The sequence below is a fragment of the Gavialis gangeticus genome, unplaced genomic scaffold (genome assembly GCF_001723915.1).
Source record: "Gavialis gangeticus isolate Ggan-Ray unplaced genomic scaffold, GavGan_comp1, whole genome shotgun sequence".
NCBI lineage: Eukaryota > Metazoa > Chordata > Crocodylia > Gavialidae > Gavialis > Gavialis gangeticus.
In genome coordinates, this window is record NW_017729026.1 from 38,594,771 (window position 1) to 38,617,931 (window position 23,161).

The 23,161-nt window shown below is 42.9% G+C and overlaps 1 protein-coding gene across 1 annotated transcript in view; it reads left to right on the top strand.

Annotated features, from left to right (window-relative positions):
- Positions 1–4,351: 4,351 nt before the first annotated feature.
- Positions 4,352–23,161, top strand: part of ASCC3 (activating signal cointegrator 1 complex subunit 3) — a 684,038-nt gene continuing 665,228 nt past the window's right edge. Inside the window, exon 1 of the mRNA XM_019520164.1 lies at positions 4,352–4,387. The gene's annotated coding sequence lies outside the window, so the exon portion shown is untranslated. The remainder of the gene's footprint in view (positions 4,388–23,161) is intronic.

Genomic DNA, 23,161 nt, shown 5'->3' on the forward strand with positions numbered 1-23,161 from the left:
GGGCACATATAAGCCCCAGGGCTGGGGCTGGCAGGGAGAGTTCTCTGGCAGCTGCTGGAGAAGAAGCTTCTGCAGGAAAGGAAAGAAAGGCTCTGTGACCGTTTGGCTGCCTCAGATGCTAGCGCTACTGTGCTGCAGTGCACTGCTTACCTGTTGTTATTTAAAGTGGTGGGCAGAGCTGAGGCTGTAAGGGGAGGAGGAGGAGGCCTCATTGGGGCACACTACTGTCATGTAGAGGTCCCAGTGCCAGTGAGGGTGTGCCTTAACACATACACAGCGTCACACGACATGAGTTTTGCTTGTCAGCAGCTTGAGGTGCAGTTTCCCAGAAACCCCTCTACCTATCTCCTTGAAACTAGGCAGGGTCCATGCCCTCAGAAGGGGCTACCATACCTGCTGTTTTCATCCAAATCTGCCTTAACACACACGACATGAGTTTAGCTTTCAGCAGCTTGAGGTGCAGTTTTCCAGAAACCCCTGCACCTATCTCCTTGAAACTTGGCAGGCCTCAGAAGGGGCTACTATCCCTGCAATTTTTATCCAAATAAGCCAAAAAATGACAAAGTTATAGGTATTTCAGTGATTCCCCATTATAGTCTGTGGCCGAATCTCCGAATCTCTCCAAATCGGCGCTGAATCTTCCAAAGCTGATTCGGCCGAATCGATTTGGGACAGTGATCTGAGTCTCCAGATTGAATCACTGTCCTCCAAATTGGCCGAATCCAAATCAAATACTTCTCTATTCGTACAGGCCTACTATGCTGCCCTCATGAAGCCTGGTACAATGAGAGTGGGCCCCGTGCATGCCAGCATAGGGCCTTCGTGCCCTGCACAGCTCCTACACAGCCCCATGCCACCCTGCAGCACAAGACCATGTCTCCTCATGAGTATGGAAATTTGGCAGCATGGGAGTGGTGGGAGTAAGGGGTGACAAATTTCTGGGTACAAGTCCTGGCTCACAGGCTGGGGTTTGAGAACTCCTGCCCTACACCAATGAGCCAGCTGCAGACAGCTCCCCAGATGTTCTCTCAGAGCTAATGTAGCAGCAATGGAAACCTCAGGCTGTCACTCACAAGCACTGTGGGAAGGAATAGGCAACCCAGGCAATTCCTTGCTTCAGTGACCGGATGTAGGTCCCACAGTAGGGGTGCAGCTCCCATTGTGGTTACACCCTGTCACTGCCTCTCTGGGAAAGCTGCTAGAACAGGAAACCCCACAGGCAAGGCTGAACAGGACACATGAGGGGTGCAGCCTTGTCACCCGCTGCGTAGAGGGAGTCTGGGCTGGAGCTGCCACCAGTGGGAATAAAGTAAGCCAGAAGGATGGAGCTGGTCAGAGACCTGCCTGGCTCAGAGATCTCTACCATGTGCATTGCTCCACAACAGAAGAACATGAATTCTAAGATGCCAGAATAGAGCTCTGCAATCTACCCAGCATCCAGGAACCAGGGTTCTAGTCTTGATTGGGGATGTCACTAACACCATGTGTGAAGTAGAAAAGTCAATGCTGCCCATTGAGCAGCCATTCCCATCTCTAGCCCCTGCTGCCTACTGCTCCCACCCAGCCTCAGGGACTGGCAGGGGATGGCACAAACCTGACATCAAGGGCTGCAACAAAGGGCAGGCAGTTTCTGTTATTGAGTTTCAGTTGCTGCAGCTGCTGCCACTGGAGAAAAGGGAGAGCAAGGGGCAGAGCCAAGATGGTGACAGGAAAAGGCAACTTGAATGATCCGCAGAACATAGAATCTGTTGGCCCCGTAGCACCTCACTAGGTTGGGGCTCTTTGGGGTGGAATGAAGCAGACTTGGGGTGGGAAAAATAGTTTGTGAAATCCTGCAGGTTATAGTGTAGTATGAATTTTGCATTAGTTATTATGTTTAAATGATAATAGTATTGAATTGATCAACCTCTAAGATTGTATTAGCTTTATTTTTTTGTCTTTTATGAACAATTTTATGAACAACTAAAACTCCATTTTGTGCTTGTTCCCTGCTTGACATAAGTAAATGAACTTTGTATGCCCTGTGTATGTGAGTGTCTGTGTGAGAGAGTGAAGAGTGAAAGAATGGTAACTATTTGCATGAAAACAGAAGATTTAACTGATTGTGTAAGCAACAAGGCACCAATGTATAAGTCACTAGACAGTAAACTAATTAAGCTAATTAATGGATGGCTGAAGAACTTGTCTGTAATCAAGTGCAAAGAAGAGAGTGAGAAGAAGGAATTTTGTATATCCTTCCATTCGAACTACACAATGCTTCAAGGCAGAGATACCAACTTGGAGATACCAACTTTACTGGCATGACCTCAGGTTGAGATAACCAGAAGAAACAACCTCTAATTAAAAACTGAGCATGGAAAACCCCCAGTGCTGAACAAAGACTTCAAATCCCTATACAAGTGAGATGCTTACAAGCCAAGATGGGGAATCTACTCTCTGCAACCTCGTGGAGCACAGGCGTATCTGTTTACCCTGGCTCATCACCCTTAATGAGCCTGGACTGGCCATCCAATGCTAACATTGAGCAACTTCTGCTGGTAACTATAACATCTTACTGGAGTGGTTTTGTCTGTATGTCTGTTTGTATGACTGGTGTGTCCAAGCTTATGTATCTGCTCCATGTAATCAATTAACGTGGTATTTTGCCTTATCCCCCTTTATAAGGGCTTGCTCTTTAATTGAGCAATTGGCAATTTAAAGTAACAATAGTAAGTGGGAAAAAGTCATTCCCTTAGTCTCAGACCACAAGACCCAGGGGCCCTCTGAGGACAAACCAGAGGAAGTGCTTTTTTATCTGGTATGGTGTTAACAGTGGAAACTTGCTGCTGCAGGAGGTGGCAGAGGCAGAGAGTAGAACTTGGGGCAAAAGGGACTGGACAGTCACGGGGGGGCAGGGTTTTGGAAACCTTCCAACAGAGCAGACAGGGCTGTGTTTTGCCAGCCCAAACCAGTGTTGGTGCATGCCAGGGAGTATATAATAGAAATGGGTCACTCCAGAAACTCCTGTTCATAGACGCTCTCTCCAAAGCATCTCTTACCACCCACAGTGGGGATGGGTCCATGGGTTCTGTGGCCTATGGGGCTGACCCAGGAGGGCACTGATGATACTGGAGAATGCCCAGTGCATGGCACCTACAGGGCATTTTTATTCCCATTTCCTCACGGGGCCCAGTTGGCCTCGGGTCACTAGGAACAAAGGTAGTAGGAAGGGCAGAACCATGAGTCCAGCTCCAGGCCTTGTCCGTTGGTCAAGGAACTTCTAAAACGTTCCCTTCTTGTCATTTCCCCACAGGCAGGGCAATTTCTAGTGCGCTGGTCCCAAGGGGGAGCAACGGGAAAAGGGATGCTACAGTCACTGTGGCCCCAGCACTTGCCTCACCCACCCCAGCGTCTCCCTTGGCAGCACCAGGTCCCAGCAGCTTCCCCTAGCTGCAGCTGAGCCCGGCATCCTTCTCCCAGCCTGGCCTGGGCTCTAGGGCCCTGCTGCAGTGCTGGCTCGAAGCCAGGGAGGCTCATCACCCTACACTCCCTGAGGGTGCTGTGGTATTTCTTGGTAGGGAGGATAGCACAGTATGAACGGCACAAGGGCCAACATCAGCCTGGACAGAGCCTGTAAGAGGTGGAGAGAGCAGGATCATCCCTATCTATACCCTGCCAGACAAATCTGTACTCTTTGTAAACCTCTGATCAACCACAACACAAGATGTAACCCCCCCAACCTGCCACAGGTAGAGGGACCTACCTCTATAAAAAGTTAATACACACCTGAGAGATCCCGCAGGTTGCCGCAGAGGAAAACCCCCCAAGGCTCATGCCACACTCGACCCATCCTGACCCTGACTTTCCGGAGCTCTTTGCAACGGAAGAGCTACTCTCCTATTTTTCTGGGCTCAAAAAATGAGCGAAAGCTCAGAGCTGGTATTTTATTGACGGGTGCCCGGAGTCCAAAAAAAAATAGACTGAGAACCACCGAGGTGAGGAAACATCAGAAGAAAACAACCCCTCTTTTCCCCGTGAGTTATAATAACTCCTAGATCAAACGAGTAGGGTGAGGACACAACTTGAGGTGGCAGGAGCTGTGGGGAGCAGGGTCCCCGCCGTGGGGCGGCACAGGAACGTGGGCTCTGGGTCTTCTCTCGTGAATTGTCAGGGCTCACAGTGCGAGGCCAGCGCCCCGCAGGTCCCCGCGGAGCCCAACCCGCTGCTCGGACGCCGGGACGCGTCTGAGACACGCCCCCCCGCGCTCTGGGAGGGGGCGGGGCAAGAGCGGCGCGGGCACAGCCACACGGACCCGCGCGTTCCATGGGCCTCCGCTTCCCCCCCGCACTTCCGTGCTTTGCGGCAGTTATCGCGCCGCGCCGGGCTGTTCGCGGCAGCCGGAAGGCAGGTGAGCGGCCGGCTCCCCTGGGCGGGGGTCGGGAGGCGGCGGCGTCGGGGTTGAATCTCACCGCGGGGAGGCGGTGCCGCGGCTCTGCCGGGCCGCCGGGAGGCATTTGTTTGGGGGAGGAAGGGAGGGTGCCGGCCGCGGGGGCGGTTAATGGTCAACGGCAGCCGTGTCTCCCCCTTGGCCGCGGCCCAGTTTGGCGGGGGGCGACCCATGCAGCTACTGAGCGGACGGGCCGGGCCTGGCCCCCGGCTGTACGGGGAACGTGGCTGGGCCTTGAACCTGCCGCGCGGGACTTGGGAATTTGGGAGGGTATTAATGACCAGTGCTGTCCTGCTGCCAAATTTCCCCCTGCCCGTCCACCTGCCTGCGGGCCGGGGTGCAGTGCCCCTGGAAATGGGGCCAGGCCTCTCCAGAGAGCTCCGGCTCGACACTGTCCTACAGCTCCCACTTCTGCTGCTACACGAGGCAGCATTTCCAGGTCTTATATATGAGATTCTCATCTGAGAAGCCCAACATGATCGTACTTGCTGAAAAAACTATTACAGACTGACTGAAACAACAGGCAAATGAGTGTGCGAATAAGTCTTTTTCTTATTACTTTGTCTTGCTCCCTGTCACTTGCCAGTGAGTTAGTGAGAACTGGGCTCACTAGTTCTCACTTGAAGAAACATCCAAGTTGAAGCATTTCTTCATTTTGAGTCAAGTAGTTGTAAGAAAGTGCTGACAGCAAACCCAAAAATCAGTTAAGGCTCCCCGAGAGTGACTTGAGTTTTGTATATGCTGCATGCGTGAGCTGCCTCAAAAATTATCGCACATTTTGAGCACTTTTACTGTTATTCATCGTACCTAGATTGTAAAGCCAGAAGAGACCTTGGAAGATCATGGGGCCCAGCCCCCTGCACGAAGCAGGAAACATAACTGGGGGTCAGGTGACCCCAGCAAGGTGACTCACCTATCATACAAGGGTGGAAATTATCATACAGTTATAATTACTGTACACCTGGCAACACTGGTTGGAGATGGGATCCCAGGCTAGACGGACTGTTGATCTGACTCCTGTGCAGTGTTTCTTCTGCTCTGGTGCTATCGTAAGTGCCGGACCCTGTGGAGAACCTTGTGCCGAGTGGCCCCCAGGGTTTTCTAGGCATCACCAATGCTAAAACTTGAGGAGTTGTTCCCCGAGTCAAAGGCAGGGTGGATTGGTTAACGTGTAAAGTGGAAATTCGAGTCTAGTCTGTGCAGCATGAGCTGAAGCTCACATCGTCGGATTCCAGGAAAGGACCTGCAGAAAGCTGGGTGCGAGGGGAGGGGAGGGGAGCTACAGCACAAAGGACAAGGGGGCAGGGGAGGGAGGGGCAGTGCTGGTGGAGACATGGAAACAAACATTAAACCTGTAGGGGCAAAAAGCTTATGGGGGGGTGTGTGTAAATCTACTTTGGTTACTTTGTAAGATGCAAATCCACCCTTCTACTTTATTTTAGGCTAAGCTGTATGTCTATTGAATTGAGTCAGCCATGTGTACATCAAGACAAGGAACCATCAAATGTGTCTTGTTTCACCTTTATCTTCTCAGTTTTGATCTAGCCTTGTAGTCTTAGTGACTTAGTTATAGGGAATAAATGTTCAGTTTCTGGTTCTTAACATACTAGCCACATTGATAGAAATTAGGATTATTATCACTTACTTGTCTCTATAAGTATGACCAAACTTCATTTTGCTATTTTAGGGAGAAGTGGTAATAAGAAGGAACTACATCCAATTTTGAGCTAGTAGTAGAAGTCTGTTGCATTGTGCATTAGCAATGGCAAGCATCAGTAAATTGGATAGGGAACAAAACTGATTAGTTTTCTTAAAGGGTTGGAGTGACTCAACAGAGGTTTATGATTTCTCTGCTCTATTTCTTTTTTTTAACTTACCTTCTTTAGTTAACCCCTTGCATTGTGTATGACTTGACTGAGTAACTGTCAACTGCACATGTTGTAGCACAGTGGTAATAAAATCAAGGAATTGTCTTTCAAGCCAGGCATCAAATGATGCTGCTTGTTTCTATTGAAAATATTTTGGCATGCACGCAGGAAAGAAACTGACTCTTCATGCTGCAACAGACATCCATAGAAAAATGGGAAAGTAAATATGAGGCAACCCCATATCCTGTTGGTGCATTTACAATATTTTGCAACTATGCATGCTTTTTAAACTGTAAGAAATTGGTTTTAGGACATAGAAGATAGATTCTACTCCATCTCTCTGATTACCATAAATACTTCTATTTTTAAGGCTCATTGTGAAACTGCTTGTTGCTTTCAGAGGAGTGCTTTAATAAGGACCACTGCAGGTCTTGGTATTTTAGTTAAACCCCCTGCAGCTAATAAAATACCTGAATTTTGGTAAAAGAAATGCCATAAAATACAGGACAACTAAAAACATGCTAGACATCTTATTTGCACAAGCAAATGGAAAACTTTCCTTAGTGAGTGTCAACTTCTGTGGGTTTTTTAGCTTTTCTTTAAAAACAAGTCTAGCCCTTGTTCTGTTTATGTTTGCAAGGTTGATCTTTAAACTGAAGTTAAACATGTCTGGTACTTTTCCTTGGACTTTTTTGGGCGGGGGGAACTAGCCAGAGCTCCTTGGTTTTTGTCCTGTAATACTTTATGCTAGATAGTTGTAGTGCCAACTGTACAAGGTAAAAAGTTAATTCCGGGTAGTATTGACTCTTGTTGATGCTCGTATACCGTGCAGAGAGGAGGCTGTGTAGCAGTATGTTCTGACTTACATTTGAGCGAGGTGTTAGTTGCCTACAGCAGCACAGTTGTTTTCAGCAACTTATTTCAAGCAATTTTGTTCCCAAGCAATATACCATAAATGGGTGTGTAGTAAAAAGTTCCTAAAGTAATAATGGCATATTGCTAGAGAACTACTGAACACTGTCTAAATTTGAAATGTGGCAATATAATATGGGAAGAAAAACCCAGTAGGACTTGTATGTAATGAAAACAGTAAACAAAAACATTTTTTGGCAATAGGAACAGTAGAATATTGCAACTGCAAAGTGGTATTAATAGTATTGAATAGAAGAGAATATATATTAACTGATAAATTAATTCCTTAATATGGTTTGGCTAGTAAATTCTAGAGAACTAAAGCTTATGTGCCAAATGTAAAGGTGAATGTTAGGTTTTGGGATACGTAGAATCTGTCTGTAATATGGCAGGACAAAATTAACTATTGAAGTGCTACCAAGAAAATCTTAAATTGCAGTTGTCATACTAAGAGACTACTATGTTTTATAGTTAAATACTTGATTAATTGTAGCTGCTAATATTGTTTGAGGAATAAATGGGAATGTGTTTTTAGAAAAAATGCTGGAAAGCCCCATTACTCTAAATAATAGCTTAGATATTCTGATAAATTGCTTTTGGTAGCATTATTTGAGGTTCCTATTAGATACTTGTTAGCCAACACATTCTTACAGAAAACCAAATTACCCATTTAAAGTTAGGGTAAAGAAAAAATAAACAACCTTTACTTCAGAGTTATTTATCTCATTATAGAACAATTTAACGTAAGACCTATAATGAGTTATATATAAGATTGTTTGTTTGGAATGAACTAACTAGGTGGAGTCTGAAATGAGAAGCAGGGAGAGTAAAGGCTAAACCCAATAGTATAATTAGAGGGGTGGCATAAGATTGACAGCTGTTACTGCTGCCAAAGGTGCAAAAGCTTCTTGTGAAGCTTCTGGCTAGATCCACAATAGGCATTATGTATTTAAAATCAGCACTTTGATTCAGGATTTAGTTAGATTCCAAATGGTCAGTTCTCAGAATTTGTGCACAACTCCTGTGTAATGGAATAGGTGCCCAATTTTTTTTTGCCAGTAATTACCTGGGCATCCACATTTCTTTCATTTTATATGGCTATGAACATTAATATGCTGCCTAGACCTGTAAAGATTATCTTGTCTGGATACTTATTGGATCCATAAACTAGGCATTTTTGTTTTGTTTTGTTTTGTGTTGAATGCCTTTGCAACAAAGGATCAGACTGGCTTAGGGCATGTGCAGACATTCCCAGGACCCCATCTGTGATCATGTGGCTCTGGTTCCGCTTGTACACACGTTTCCTGGTGCCTGGAGTTGCATTGGGAATGCAATCTAAATTGGGGTGTGTGGGATCAGAGGGGGCTAGCAGGCCTTTAAGGGTGGTTTGTGGGTTTGGGGGGCATCTGGGGACTAGGGGAGTTGGAGGGCTAGAAGCAGCTTGGTCAGGGTGGGGGAACTAGGAAGAGTGCATCTCTGGGGAGTGGCTGGGCTTTCCTAGCTCTGGGACAGCACAGGACTGGGGCCAGGGCAGATCCATGATATGGTTCCTAGACTCCCCTGCCTGCAGAACTTGCTTGTGTCTGTTGCAGGGGTGTGTGGAGGATTGCAGCATGGCCTCAGGCCTGGCCCCATGGTGTCACTGTCCCGAGATCCTGGAGTCTCTCAGGTCCCTCCCACCTGTCTCCTTCCCAGATGCTGCTTTCTGCCCACTTGCAGCTCCACCCGTTGCCTTGACAGTGTGGGTCTTGCCCCTGTTGGCTGGTACGGGGTGGATGGGTTAGGATGCCTGGGCAGTGGGGCCAGGTACTGCTGCTGTCAGAAGGAGCTGCTGCTGCAGGGGCTGTCAGAAAATAGTCTGGTCGCTGCACTACTATAGCCCTGCTGCATGCCTGGGGGTAGGCAGCAGGACTGGCCTCGTGCCATGGTCCAGGCTGCTTCCCATGCCTGGCTTGGGTGGGTGGGCCAGACAGAATCCTTTAGAGGGCTGAATTCAGCCCTCAGGCTGTATTTGCCCACTCCTGGTGTTAAACGTTGCTTTTTCATCAGCATTCTGTGGCTTGGTGCTGGAGGTACTTTGTTCTGTGGATTGCATCCATTTTATGTACGTTTACCATTTACTAGGGCTAGACAGTTCTTGGTGACGGATGACAGAACAAGGAGCAATAGTCTCAAGTTGCAGCAAGGGAGGTTTAAGCTGAATATTAGGAAAAACTCTCTCACTGGGAGGGTGGTGAAGCACTGGAACAAGTTACCTAGAAAAGTGGTGGAATCGCTATTCTTGGAGGTTTTTAAGGCCTGGCTTGACAAAGCGCTGGCTGGAATGATCTAGTTGGGGATAGTCTTGCTTTGAGCAGGGGGTTGGACCAGATGACCTCCTGAGGTCACTTTTAACCCTAATTTTCTGTGATTCTGCTGGATCTCATCACTTTTTGCATAGCTGTAAATGATGGGTGTGTTCAACACGGCTACCATCGGTGTTCTCCACTTCTGCGTAGTACTCGCTGCATGCAGAATGTTTTTACTGTACAGGTTCCCCTCACTTTGTGGGTTCACTTTGTGTGAATTTGCAATTATGTGATGACCCTTTTTATACTAAAAATTCATTATATGTGAAGTAAATTCACTCTTATGTGATTATGTGGGAAACCTGCAGTCAGCTGCTTTGTGCGGTGCATTGTGGGAGTGACCTGAACCAAAGTATAGTCTCTTGTGTGGATCTGTGCTCCTGGCTTGTTGTCTGCAACATGTGTTTCTGTAGTTGCCATCCCCATTATGATAGTACCCTGTGTTTGTGTACTGTCTGCTGTTGGTAAGTACCACAGTTGTCTTGTAAAAGTGGTAGAAATGGGTCTGGGGTTCAGTACAGTCAAGGTCTTGGAACGTATCCCTATTTGTTACATTGTAAAGAGGGTTTCCTTTATGCGAATTTGAGTTATGCGCCATTTTCCAGGGGCAAATGTACGGCATAATGTGAGGGAAACTTGTATAGCCGTATTGCTGTTACTTTCCGAAACACCCTCTACTTTACTCTCAGCACATAGAGAGTTAAAGTGCTTTACTCAGGAGTCTGAACTGCACTCTGGGGCCAGGCGCATAAAATGGGCATTATTATGCCCAAATCTTTTTATGGATCTAGCCCAAAATGACTTTCTCAAGATCACACAGGAATTTTGAGGTAGAGTCTGGAATTAAATCCCTGTCCCAAGGCTAATACCCAGGCTGCAGAGAGAAATCGTGGTCTAGTGTTTAGGGCATTAACCTGTCATCTTGAGTAAACTAGTTATTCTTTTTTGCCTCAGTTCTTCAATAGTAAAATCAAGTTTTTATATCATTACTTCAGAGAGTGTTGTGCCAATAAATTAGATCTCATGATGCTGAGATATTCTTGTTTACATGGGGCTACACAAGTGCTTCAGCTGAATATTTTTCATCCTGTTGAGCACTCAGATAAATCCTTTTCCCTTCTTAAAGTAGAGGGAGAAAGACCATGTTAATGTCAGCCAGTTTTCTCCCAAATATCAATAGTGAAAATTATTCAACTGGTGATCTAGGTAGCTCTGTATTGTTATTTCCTAAAATTGAATTCTGATTTCTGTGTTGTGGCCCCTGAGCACAATGTCTTTAAAGTACTGGAATTGAAAGGAGCAAATCATATTTGCAGTGTCCTTTTGCCCTTTCCTTGGCATATTAAGAAACTGTACAGAAAAGCCTTGAATCTCTTCTCTTCCTATTTTTTAGTCAAGGGGCTGATGCGTGTAATAAGGAACTTGGGGACTTAGCAACAAAAGAAAGTAGAATATTCAAAGATTTGGTAGACTGGGAGAAACAAACCTCATTCTTTTTACAGAATTGAAGAATTGAGAGAGTGCATAAAACAGGAAATGGCCTACTGCCAATATTAAAGACTCTATAGCCCAAACTAACCTACCAGTACAGTATGCAGAAGAAATAATAGTGTTCAACTTACTGTCACTTGTGTTGACTCTGTAGGAGCAAATGGAAGAAAACTCAATTTCTTGTTTGGACTGTGTAATGAAGGTTTGTTTATGGGGGGATCTAACCTAGGTCTATAAATCTGGGCTTTTTTTTTTTAACCTTACCTGTGGAGTAGTATTAAATATATTTTAGAAGACCTTTAACTTTTGAAACAGGAACATTTTTACTTCTGTGCAATCATTCCTTAACAATACAAAATATACCTTCTGATAGGTATTACAGGAAGAGGTTGTATATGTATATGTCCTAAGAGAATATCAGTGCACTTCTAGAAACTAACCCACTTTAAGTATTTTGTAATTCAGAAGTTCTTGCTTTAGCTCTTTCAGATCATAAAGAAATAATTTCCTTTTTTTCAGGGTTTCAGTAACAGTAACTCTTAGATTTTTCCCTAATTCCTAGAATAGCCTGAAGTACCCCATGTTCAATGCCTTTTGATCAAATGTAACCAAACCCTTTACTAAGGGAGATTGCATAGGTGTCTTGTTTCCTCATACACATATTACCACTAATGTAGGCAGGCTGCCCAGGAAGAGTGGGCAGCAGCTGGTGGATTTGATTCCAGTTTGCACACACAGTTATGTTTAAAGGAAAGCTGCACTTCCTCTCAATACAAAGAAGAGAATCAGTGCTAATTTTAAATTGTCTTAAATATAATACAAAATAATGAAAGGGGAAGCTGCTATTTTACTATTTGGCTGACATGCTGTGTAAGAAAGGTGCTGTTCAGTATGTGAGCTATAAAATGAGACCACAGGGGGCCTTGGACTTAGAACCAGATGTCCACGAGCCAAATCTTGATCAGGCTTCTTTGTGTCTAAATGTGACCTAGGCATACTTTAGCTGCTGAAGTCACAAAGAGCCTTCCTAATGATCAGTCCTGCTCGCCAGCCTCAAAAATACAAAGGCATCTGTTTTGTCTTGAAAAGATCTTTGGTGCCTAGGGTTAGGCTACAGCGGATGCACACTAGCAATCTAGATTGGCCACTTAATGCATCTAACTACCAACTAAGCCTGTTGCAATATGAGTCTGTGCTGAAAAGTGGTTGTATTCTAAGTCCCCAGTCCCTCAAGTGAGGACTGAACTGTACTAGTAATTGATGTCAACAACAAATATTCAGCTCAAGGGAAGAGGGGGAAGTAGCCATTTCTCTTTCAGTAGTCTAGTGTCAAGAGAATGTGTCTAGGAGAAAGGAGACATGGATTCTAGGTTCTCCAGTGACTGTCTTATGCAAAATAATTCTGGCAGAAGGAACTGGAAACTTGGACTCCTTTTGTCATAGGACTTCTATAACCGGTAGGCTATGGCATTATGCTCTCTCTTACTTCCTGGACTTCGAATGCATTTTGCATTAGATGGGTAGCTGGAGTGGAAAAACCCAGAAATAACCCTGAAGTTCACCTTCACAACTGTAAGCAAGTGTGGGGCTCTGAGAGAGTGTGATTAAGCTGTATCAGTGTCTTGTGGTGTTAGTAGTTGCATGGGGGGACAGGGGATGCTATGGCAGCTGAACCACAAGGTTACATTTTCATCAAGGGGAGACACAGAAAACCTGTCCTCAGAGTGTGCTGGGAAGGTCAAAGTGTGTTGGAACCTACCAAGTGAAAAAAGAAAGCTTAGAATGACATGGATTTTGATGAGTATTTAGTAGATGGAACTTTTCCTTGAACTGTGACAGTATTTTGGAAAGTTTGCTCTGTCCAGCTTCTTAGTAAATACTCTAGGATGAGTGAATTAGTTGAAATGCTTAAAATAGTAGTGTCAGTACTTAAGAGTTTATTAAATCAGATGAAGTATTTGTATCCTTTTTATGAATAAATGCACTTTCTTCACCTGGTCCTTAACCAGTATTTTAAATATTTACTGGTCCTGAAAGTACTTCTCATTACATTGTCTGATGAGGTGTATTTGAGGAAGAGGTGCCTTTAAAAACAAACAAACAGCCCAAAAACCTTTCCCTGTTGCTTTTCTTATTTCAGTTCTGACATTATTTTAGCAGCTGGTGTATCATGATGCAAGTACTGTCAGGCCCTTGGGAAACTGGGTTTCAGGTTCTTAGGTAATATACAGCTACCTTATTGTTTTGTTTTTTATGAGGACATTAAAAAAATTTTTGGCATTGTTGGGATGGATTGAGCAATCAGAATGTTTTTCTGGAGACCAGGTAACTTGATGGGTTTAGGAACAGCTGCCATTTGCTATTTACTGAGAACCTGAGATTTTATATAGCTCTGGGATTAAGAGCTGATTTGAAAAGAATTCCTAACCTGCCCGTTTGTTTTAGTCGTTACACGGTCCTTTGAGAGTACACTTGTGAATCTGGTGATTGGTTTTAATGTGCCAAAATAGGATCTGCCTAGCTCAGAGAACTTCTGTTTCCTGCCTTCAAAAGACTTGGGAGGGACAGGAGACCCAGCACCAGACAGTTTACACATTCACTTCTATTTATTAAACATCACTTTTGGAAGGATTGCAGACTTTATTGCAGTGAGCAAACGCAGAACTAAATGTCTACAACTGCAGTTCTTAAGAAGAATGGTGCAGTTGTTAGGGTATTAGTTTAAGCTTGAACTCATGTCCTTATGCTAGAGACTTTTTATGTGAGTTTGGATTGATTCTCAACCAGGATGCTGTAGCACTCTGGGGTGCCACACAGTGCTGGACTGCTGGTGCTGCATAAAATAAACCCCCAAATTCTGACCTTTCATACTTTTTCTAGTTCTTTGCAGCAGAATAATTGCTCTATTATTTTTCAGCAGTCAAAAAAGGAGTGAAAACAGAATTGGCATTTTCCAAGGGATACCTTGAGACTAAAGAGAGGTGCCTGGAGCCTAGAGAGGTTGAGGACCATTGCAATAGAGCCTCAGTCCAAGACAAAAAACTCAGAACAAGCTGACTGTGGTAGGTTAAAAAAGTAGTGAAATGATATAGTAAAAATAATCCACTCTGATAGATGCTGTATGGCCGGTTTGCTACTTATGTTAACTAGTGTGTTGTTTAATTTTTGGATCAAGTGTCAAACTCAGTTTCAGGATTCATATAAAATCAGTTATGCTAACAAAACTATATGGGGGAGGGGAGGGGTAGGAGGAGTTATAAAGTGTTTTCTACTTCTTGATTACTGATTTCAGTCTGACTAATATGAGAGTGACTAAAAACTGTCCTTGAATAGCAGATGTCTGTTGTTTAGGTGAAACCTGTTAATCATCTACTTTTTAAACAAGGGAAAGATATTTAGCTGTCTTAGTCTGAAATCAGGCCGAAGGCACATCAGAGTTAACACCACTCCAGATGAGCTAATTCAGAGATGCTCACACTTTTGTGAGCAACAGTTTACTTTGTCAGCTGTTTAGCATCACATCTGACAAAGTAAATGTGGCTTACAAAAATGTGCGCATCTCGAAATAGTCTATAAGGTGCACCTCCACCCTGCCTCCTGTTTAAACAAGTTGGATTTACTATTTCAAAATACATACATAACAGTCTGTTAGGCTGTTCTTTTAAAGTAAAAAGGTTTTCCAGTTCTTGAGTGGAATTTCCTTTCATGGAAGATGTCACAGCAGACTCAATTATTCTATGGCTTGCATTTAAGTAGAACTACCCCATACTGGAAGTAACTAAACAATGGCAGTCTTCATAGACAGTACAGGATTGTACCAGTGATGTTCTTATGGTTGCAATGAGACCATGTGTTTTTGATTTGGGTGGGTGGAAAAGGAACTTAGATTACCCTGTAGATTGCTTGCGTATGTGGCAGTTGCCTGGTAATTCCTACACAGGTAATAGCCTAGGAAAAGTTTACCTCCCTTCCCCCAAATGCATTATTTGGGTTGCGTGCATCTTCATCTTCCCCTTCCTCTCGCATACACTCCCATATCTTTGCCCCTCCCCTCCAGTCTGAAGCCTTGGGTATTGGCTGGGATGTATTGGTGAAGGTTCCTTGGGCTGGTGAAACTTGCTCGATGACTGACTGACTGACTGACTGACTGACTGACGCTTAAACTGATTATTAGATTTGGGGCCTGGAAGAAGAATTCCCTTGGGTCAGATTGTCAAGGATGGATGACATGTTTTGTCTTCCTCCACAGCATGTGGCCTAATGGCTTTCCTAGCAACATCTGGGCATATTTTGCCTGCTACCATCCTCCTCCCAACCTCTGCATAGTCCCTCCTGCAGTTTTGCTGTGGAACACTGAGGGGTGTGTGAAGCACTAGAGTGGGTATTTTTATTGTTACAGACTTTGCAACTCTTTTGGATAAGTGGTAGCTTGTGAAGGCAGGGGACTAGACTCAGTGGCCTGCTGGACCATTCCAATTCTGTATGATACTATATTTAAACAACTAAGCAACCTAAAAAAATTGCTATCAGCAAGTTTCTACCTTTTCACTAATTGTTGGTATGCCTTGCTTTTTATTCTTGAATAAATACCTGTCTTGTGCTAAAGACTGCATTTAAAGGTAGAATGAAATTTCTTGCTCTCAAGTAAGTCTCTTATTCCCTTGAGTGGTACTCGTCTAGGACTTTTATTTCTTTCATGTTCTAAATACAGGAAAGCAATATTTCAAAATAATTGTAAGCCTAAATGTGCACTAAGTTCCTGTGTCAAGTAGCTTTTATCTTGGTTCATACAATCTACCTGTAATGTTAACTTGCCTCCTATGACTCAGATATCCTAACAATGAATCTTTTACTGAATATCCCCAATATCTCAGTTAAAGTGAGGGTTCTTTTGTTTTATCCAAAACTGATTTAATCACTTTTTTTGTACAAAGAAGTAGCATAAAACAACGCTTAGTTTATGTGATTTATAGAAACCATAATGATACAAGGATACCTAAAGTTAAATCATGGCCCCTATTGAAGTCAATGATTAAAGTTGCTTTTATTGCTTTCTTTAGAACCAGTGTTTTGTCACCCTTTGTTTTTTTGCACCCTTTTACATAGTGAGGCACCTCAAACTGATTTCAATAGAACAATTAGGCTGTAACAGGAAATGAGATGGGCTTCAGTTGTAAATTTTCCACAAAAGCTACTCATGGACAGTTATCATAGCCATTGAATCTGACACATTAGTAATTTCCCCCCTAATTAATCTTTCTTGGACTACACTAACACACACCCTTACTCTGATGTAGAACCAATTTAATAAATGTGCCTAGCTACAGTTATGCATGTACCACCCTTTTAACATTTTCTGGATATTCACTTTTAATATTGGTAATACTTGCAGGAAACTTCCTTATTTTCTCATTTTGTTTTTTTGTTGTTGTTGGTAAGTTGAGAATTCATTTATAGCATGATGGCACATCCTTATGGCATCTTTCTTCCTGTTTCTACATTTGGGGCTGTAAGAAGTCTCCATTTCTTTCTAAATATGTTTGCATCACCCCTCTAATTTGCCCTACTGCTGTTGATATGAAATGTATTTCCATGTGGAAATATTTGAATCTATTAATTTAAAGCATATGTCCTATATACTTGAATACACATTATTTTTCAAATCTATGGTACCTGAGTGTGATTTTTCTCCCACCATGATAAAATCCCTGAAAAAACATTAGTTGAAAAGGTAGGTGGGTTGTCGTCTTAGTCCGTATTGATTGTGACTTAGCCTCAAGGGTAAAATGGAAGTACATTATTAATTTATTACTCTTTGTAATGCTTTTTAGGGGTTTAAGCAGTGTATAATAGAATCACATTTAGACACCTTAGGGATAAAAATAGGAACAGCCCTTAACAATCTGCTTAAAAGAACAGTTCAGCAAGGAGACAGTTCATCTGGTTGATCTACAAGGAATGCATTTTTGGAGGCATGTGGTATATTTCTCTTTATGTACCTGAATTTCCAAATAGGAAATAGCTTCTTTTATAACCGTCAGAAGTATACTTTATTTCAGCATGATTGCTGTCTTAGCATGGTTGTAATTTTATGGACTTCTAATGGTCGACATGTCGACTTCCAAATGGTAAAAAATCTGGACTGTGGCTCTGCCTAAACTAAGCTATCTGTAACAAGCCACTGTATGATTCAAGTTGCTCTGACACAGAACTTCATTTCTGAAATGGGCCATGCATCGTGGAAAGGAATAAATATTCGCCCTTCTTGCCTTTTGGGGTTTGTTTGTTTAATCATTTATTTATTTTTTTAAACATTTGTAAGCAGCCTTTGTTGTCCCCAGCAATTATTTATATCCTCTTAGTGGCCCCTTTCATGAAGGGGGTCTTAGCTCTACTTGTTGGGCCTTGGCCTATGTTCTGGACTGGCACATGTTCCGGAAAGGCCTGTTTTGTCACAGAATTTCTGCATGACTTTAAGCAAGATACTTCTGTTGTTTTGCTTCCATTTGTACCTTACTGGAGTATTGAGGACAAATACACTAAAAGTTCTGATGTATCTGGTAATGGAAGCAATACATCTACAACAAATGTAATGTACTCCACCTAGCTGTATACTGAATAAGTGCATGATTTGCTCAAGTATATAATGTAATACCGTTACTAATTTGCCTGTTTGCATTGTAACAAATTCTCATTATCTGTACATCAGTTAAATATGTAAACCATTTAAGTCCATAGCATCTTTCAGCCCTATTGTTGTTTCTAAACTGTACTCTTGTTAATTTAATAGTAATTGAAATTTTATCCATGCCTTTTTGTAACTAAAGGTACTCCTTTTAACACAGCCAAAAATAGTTAAGGGGAGGGTTTGAATATGACAGGAGCTAGTGAGTTTTGTTGTTCATATCTTCCCTCATTTTCAAGACTTCTGATAGCAACTCTGAAACTATTAGAAACCTTGAGAAATGGGGAGAGCTAGTCAGTTCTGTGGCTGCTGATATGATGGTACTACCAGCCTTTAGAGCTAAATGGGCAGATCTATACGAGATGTTTACTGTGCTAGACTAACTAGATGCACAGTAAATGTTGCTCATCTACACGCGTGCCGGTATTAGGCTGGAGTAAACTAGTTTTCTCCACAGCAGGAGTACTATCTTACTGTGGAGTAAAAAAACTCCTCAGCAGTGCATGTGTAGACACTGCCCAGATGTCTAAGGTACAAGGATGCTTTAGTTGCCTGCCAGCTAGCCCTGCACTGAAGCACCCTCATGCTCTAGCCAGAACTTCTGCAGCACATTGAGCTGGGGGAAGCAGCCCTGGGCTGGCAGGCTGACCCCCCAGATTCCCTGCCAGTTGGGGTTGCTGTGATGCAGCTCGATGTGCTGCAGTCTTGGGTGCATGTGTAAATGAGTACCGGGGAGCAGTAAACTCCTGTGTGATAAGCACTGGAGTTTATTGCCTTGCATTAATATGCATGTGTAGATGCACCCAATTACATGAAATTGGATAAGTACATGCTCTGGATAAGTATAAGGCCCATGTTCTGTGTCCAGTCCCCTGTTTGTCCCCTACTGCCACGCCCTGCCAGCCACCGCCACCATGCTCTTTCCCTCTGCTCCAGTTTCTAGGCCAGGGGTGGATAATTATTTTGGGCTTGAGTTTTGGCAAGCCATCGAGGGCCACATGACAGGCAGCCCAGGGCAGATTAATATTAATTTTCTAAATCTTTAGGGGCCCCGCGGGCCAGATAGAATGGCCTGGTGGGCCACATCTGGCCCGCGGGCCACATTTTGCCCGCCCCTGTTCTAGGCTATGCACTTAAATGGAGTACAGTACAGTTAATAAACATTGAGGATAATGCTAAAATTGTGACATGCAGAGACATTTAGTACTGTATGTATGACTCTGTTTTAGTATGATGTAACCAGTATGTACACTTCCTGGCCTGGCAAGATGATTACTTATTGTTAAGTTCATTTTATTGAAGGAAGAAGGCAAGTTAATTTGCAAATAGGTGTCAATTATGCATAATGACCTCAAAGCATAATGCAGTTAACACTGTTAAATATAACAATCACCGTTTTAATGTCTGGCAGGAGGCAGGGCAGGGTGATACTTTAATTACTAACTCATTTAGACAGGCATAAGCTTAGGTAGGCAGCACCTTACTTCATCAGATGTTATGATATATCCTCCAGAATGGCAGGCCCATAGAAGCTGGGTACCCAGTAGTATATGGAGGGAGGGGGGATTGGGAAGAAGGGCAGTGAGTGGGAGAACTAAGCACAGACACTGTCATGGGCCTGTTATGACAGCCTGTGTCATGGGCTAGCTATATCTCATGTGCAGTGAGCCTGTCCCCCAGCTTGTAACAGCTGTAAGCCCATAGCAGTAGCATCTGCTGCCAGTGTGTGGAGAGCTGGGACACTGTTCCTTCTCTCTACCCACTCTACAGGGCATAATCTTCCTTTTCCCAACCCCTGTTTCTCTTCCCCACTATGCTAGTGGAGCTTGCTACACCTCTGTCCATTGTGATAATTGAGCCCTGTCCATTGTGATAATGAAAGTCTCTCTTTTCACTTACTTTAGTACAACACAGATTCGCCTACTACAGTATCTTGTCTGCAGAGAAACAGAGTTTAAAACTCTAGGTTGTGGTTTCTTACCTTGCTTCTATAGCTACTGCAATCTTTTAAAATCCTGCTTTACAGACTCTTGACAAATGTTGATCTCAGTGCTTTTTGTGGTTTATTTAAAGATTAAAATGAGCTAATGTATGTAGTGTTTGGAACTTGCCTTCTGTGATATTAGATTAAATGCAATGACTTTTTTATTACGGCTTCTGTTGGTGACTCTTCCTAAGTTAGTTTTGATTTTTCTTTGCATTTTTAAATACATACGTATTATTGACCAGTAAAATGCAAGATCAGTTGTTTGATCCAAATGCTGTTTGGTAAATGGCAGTTCTTTAATTTTAAGATCTTTATTCTGAATATGCATATTATTTTGTTTGTATACAGTGTACAATAAATGGGTCAATCTTTAATTTAAAAACTTCTTAAAGATTTGTAAATAAGTCATGGAACAAGTTAATTATTTAACTTTTAAGTTGAGGTGTAAAACTTGAACACAATAGCATGATATGAAAGAAATTTAATAAGTCTGATAAATTCTCCATTTTAATTTCACAATCCTTTACTATTTTAACGGCATTTTTTATTTTAAAGGTATTTTTACTGTAGACATTACTTTCTTCCACTAGTAGTAGTAAACCAGTATTTAGAAGTATCAATTTAATGTTAATTAATAGTATCAATTACTATTAATCTATGTTAATCAATTATGTATAATAAATATAGCAATCTTAGAATGTTCACAAATATGTTAAATACATATGAAAATATATTTAGACTTACAAGCAGTATAAACATATAAAGAACCTTGATCTGTATCATATTCCTTGTTTTGTTTTTTACTCACCTTGTTTAGTCTATTTATTTAAGTTTTGAAATGACTTCAGTGTGTCAGATATCAGATATTGCAATATCTAGCCCAATAGAATGGAACCATGCCTTAAAGCAGTCTCAGCAGTACCTCTGAAGTTCCTTGCTTATATCTGTTTATGTTGCAGTCCTAACATTGTCATATTCAGAATTTCTTAACACTCCATAATTTGTGAATAGAGAGAGATGCATTTATCTTAATTTACCTAAAATTTTAAACCTGAAATTTAAACATGCATTTTTGTTTGCTCTCTGGATATGGATAGGCATGCAGTTGCAGCCCTAAGAATTTCCAGGAAATTTGCAGCGCCAGGGAAATGTGGTATGAAGGGAAGCATGCAGGCACTTCTGCCCATGGCTGGGGGGCAACAAAGTTGCCTCAAACATGAACTTGTTGGCTCTTCCTTTGCACCTTCTGCCCCCATGATGGACAGGCTGCCTCCACCTGATACCACATGGGAAGGGGAGGAAATGCCCCCTGCCCCTGCCCTTACCCTCATGCAGGTGAACTGGGGCTGTGTAGGCAGCTGCAGCTAGGTGTGCTTGTAGTCCTGGTTGCAGGTCAGCAACTGGGCTGTCAAACACAATGGCAGTGCCAGTGAGGTTTTCCTGCAGGTGCTTCGGCAGCAAGAGCTGCCATGGCCTCTGCAGGATGATCCTTGGGTTCCTGGGGGGTAGGGGTCAGCTTTGGTAGCTGCTGTCTGCTCTGTGGAAGCTGGGGCAATTCCTGGGTTCCCTGACACTGGGTCTTAAACTGGGTGCCTGGACAGCACACCATCAAGAAATTAGCTCCTCTCCCTTACTTTCTTGGGAGAGGGGGAGGGAGCACAAGGAATTTTAGGATACTGGGAGTCCTAGGTACCCCTATGGTGCCAATTTAAAGTGTACATGCATTACACATGGTGCTAGACCACATCTCTTCATAGGGAAGTTGCTGTTCAAAACGGCTAGAAGTTTATGGTGGAATTGCTGCTTTTTTAATTGCCACAGACCACTTGAAGAAAATGCTCTTGTGGCATTAAAGGATATATTTCTTGCTAGAAATGTAAAGTCTGTTCATGTCCTGTGTCGGTAGGCTACACTGATCCAAAAGGCTTGTGTTTTGTGCTATGTGTAGTACAAGAATCAGAAATCCATTTTGTTAATAGATTTTTTTTTAACTACACCAGTGGGATGGGGTGGGGGAGAAAAAGCAGGTCTGTAATTGGTTTAGGAAAATGATAGAAAAGGCAGTAGCTGGAGGAAAGATAAATAACCCACTGGGATAAAAGAGGAACATTTCTTCCACCTGCAGTAAAATCAACCTGAATTTTGGTATGTGGGTGGCAGTTTTAAGGTTTGTTACATATTTTTCATTTTTCTTTTTAATGATAAAAGCCTACTAAAATTATGGGCCAAGCTTACCATTAAGGCTTACCTTTGAGCCAATAAATCCTAAAAGGTTTTCTGCTTGGTACAAGTCTTAGTTAAGAATATAATCTGCTTTTATGGCTTCCCTTCCTCTGTAAAAATAAGTTTCAAAGGTAAAATCAAATACAATTGTGTTTAAGTATAATAAGCTTTGGGGTTTTTTAAATAAGTTTAAGGTACTTTGTTTGCATTTTGTAGGCTTCTCACAGTATTACAAAGGAGGATATCACTTCTTTTCTTCTGTTTCACAGATATAGAAACTGAAGAAGAGATTGGTTCAGGGCTTTTCCAAGGGGAGACGACAAATTGAGGTGTCGAATTGGCAGTTTCTGCCTTCCAGTTCTGTGGCTTGGGGCACGGTGTCTCAAGTATTAGAAATGATTAAAAAAATATTTGCCAAATGAAAAATGACAAACATGACAAGTGATTGGTTTTTTTTTAAAGCAGAATAACTTGAATCTGTTGTTTCTTCACTTGTAGCAATACAAGTAAGTAGAATAAGAATGACAACGTTGAAGTCTTGCTTGTAGTTTACATCCTTCCAAAGGGGCTGTTTGCATTACATAGACTTTTCTGCTATTTAGTTCAGCCTGCACTTGCCTCTTTCTTAGATCTGAGAGAATGCATTTAATGCCCCAAAGCTCATGCAGGAGCTAGCTCTCCCAACCATACGGTTAGTCCAATAAGAGGTGTCACAAAAAATTTCTGTCTCATGAACATTTCCTTGACTATCACAGCTATAGCAATGTTCCAACTTTATATATTTCCCATATTCAGAAAACAATGGAAACTTCATTTAATTTTTTTAATGGTGTGCTGCTAAATTCAGAAAAATTACAGAAGGATGCCTTGAGTCTAAAAAGGTTGAGAATCCTGAGCTAGGGTAATGTTTATCAATCCCCTTGATAGGGGAAAGTCTATTTGAGGGGGTGGGGATGGGGAGAACAGAAGAGGGTAGAGTTGCACTGACATATTGATTCAATATTACATCAGTACTGATATAAAGAAAATTGGCTGTATTGGAAATCGGCCCCATGTGGCCGATGGTTTGCCTGCAGCCCCAGCACACCACTCAGGCAGTGAAGAGCAGAGCCCAGCAGCGTGAAGAGCTGCCTTCAGCTGGTAAGTCTGTGTAGGAAAGGGAGGGAGGGGCATGCTGCGGGTACAGGAGAGGAGGGGGAGGAATGTGCCCCTTGGATCTGC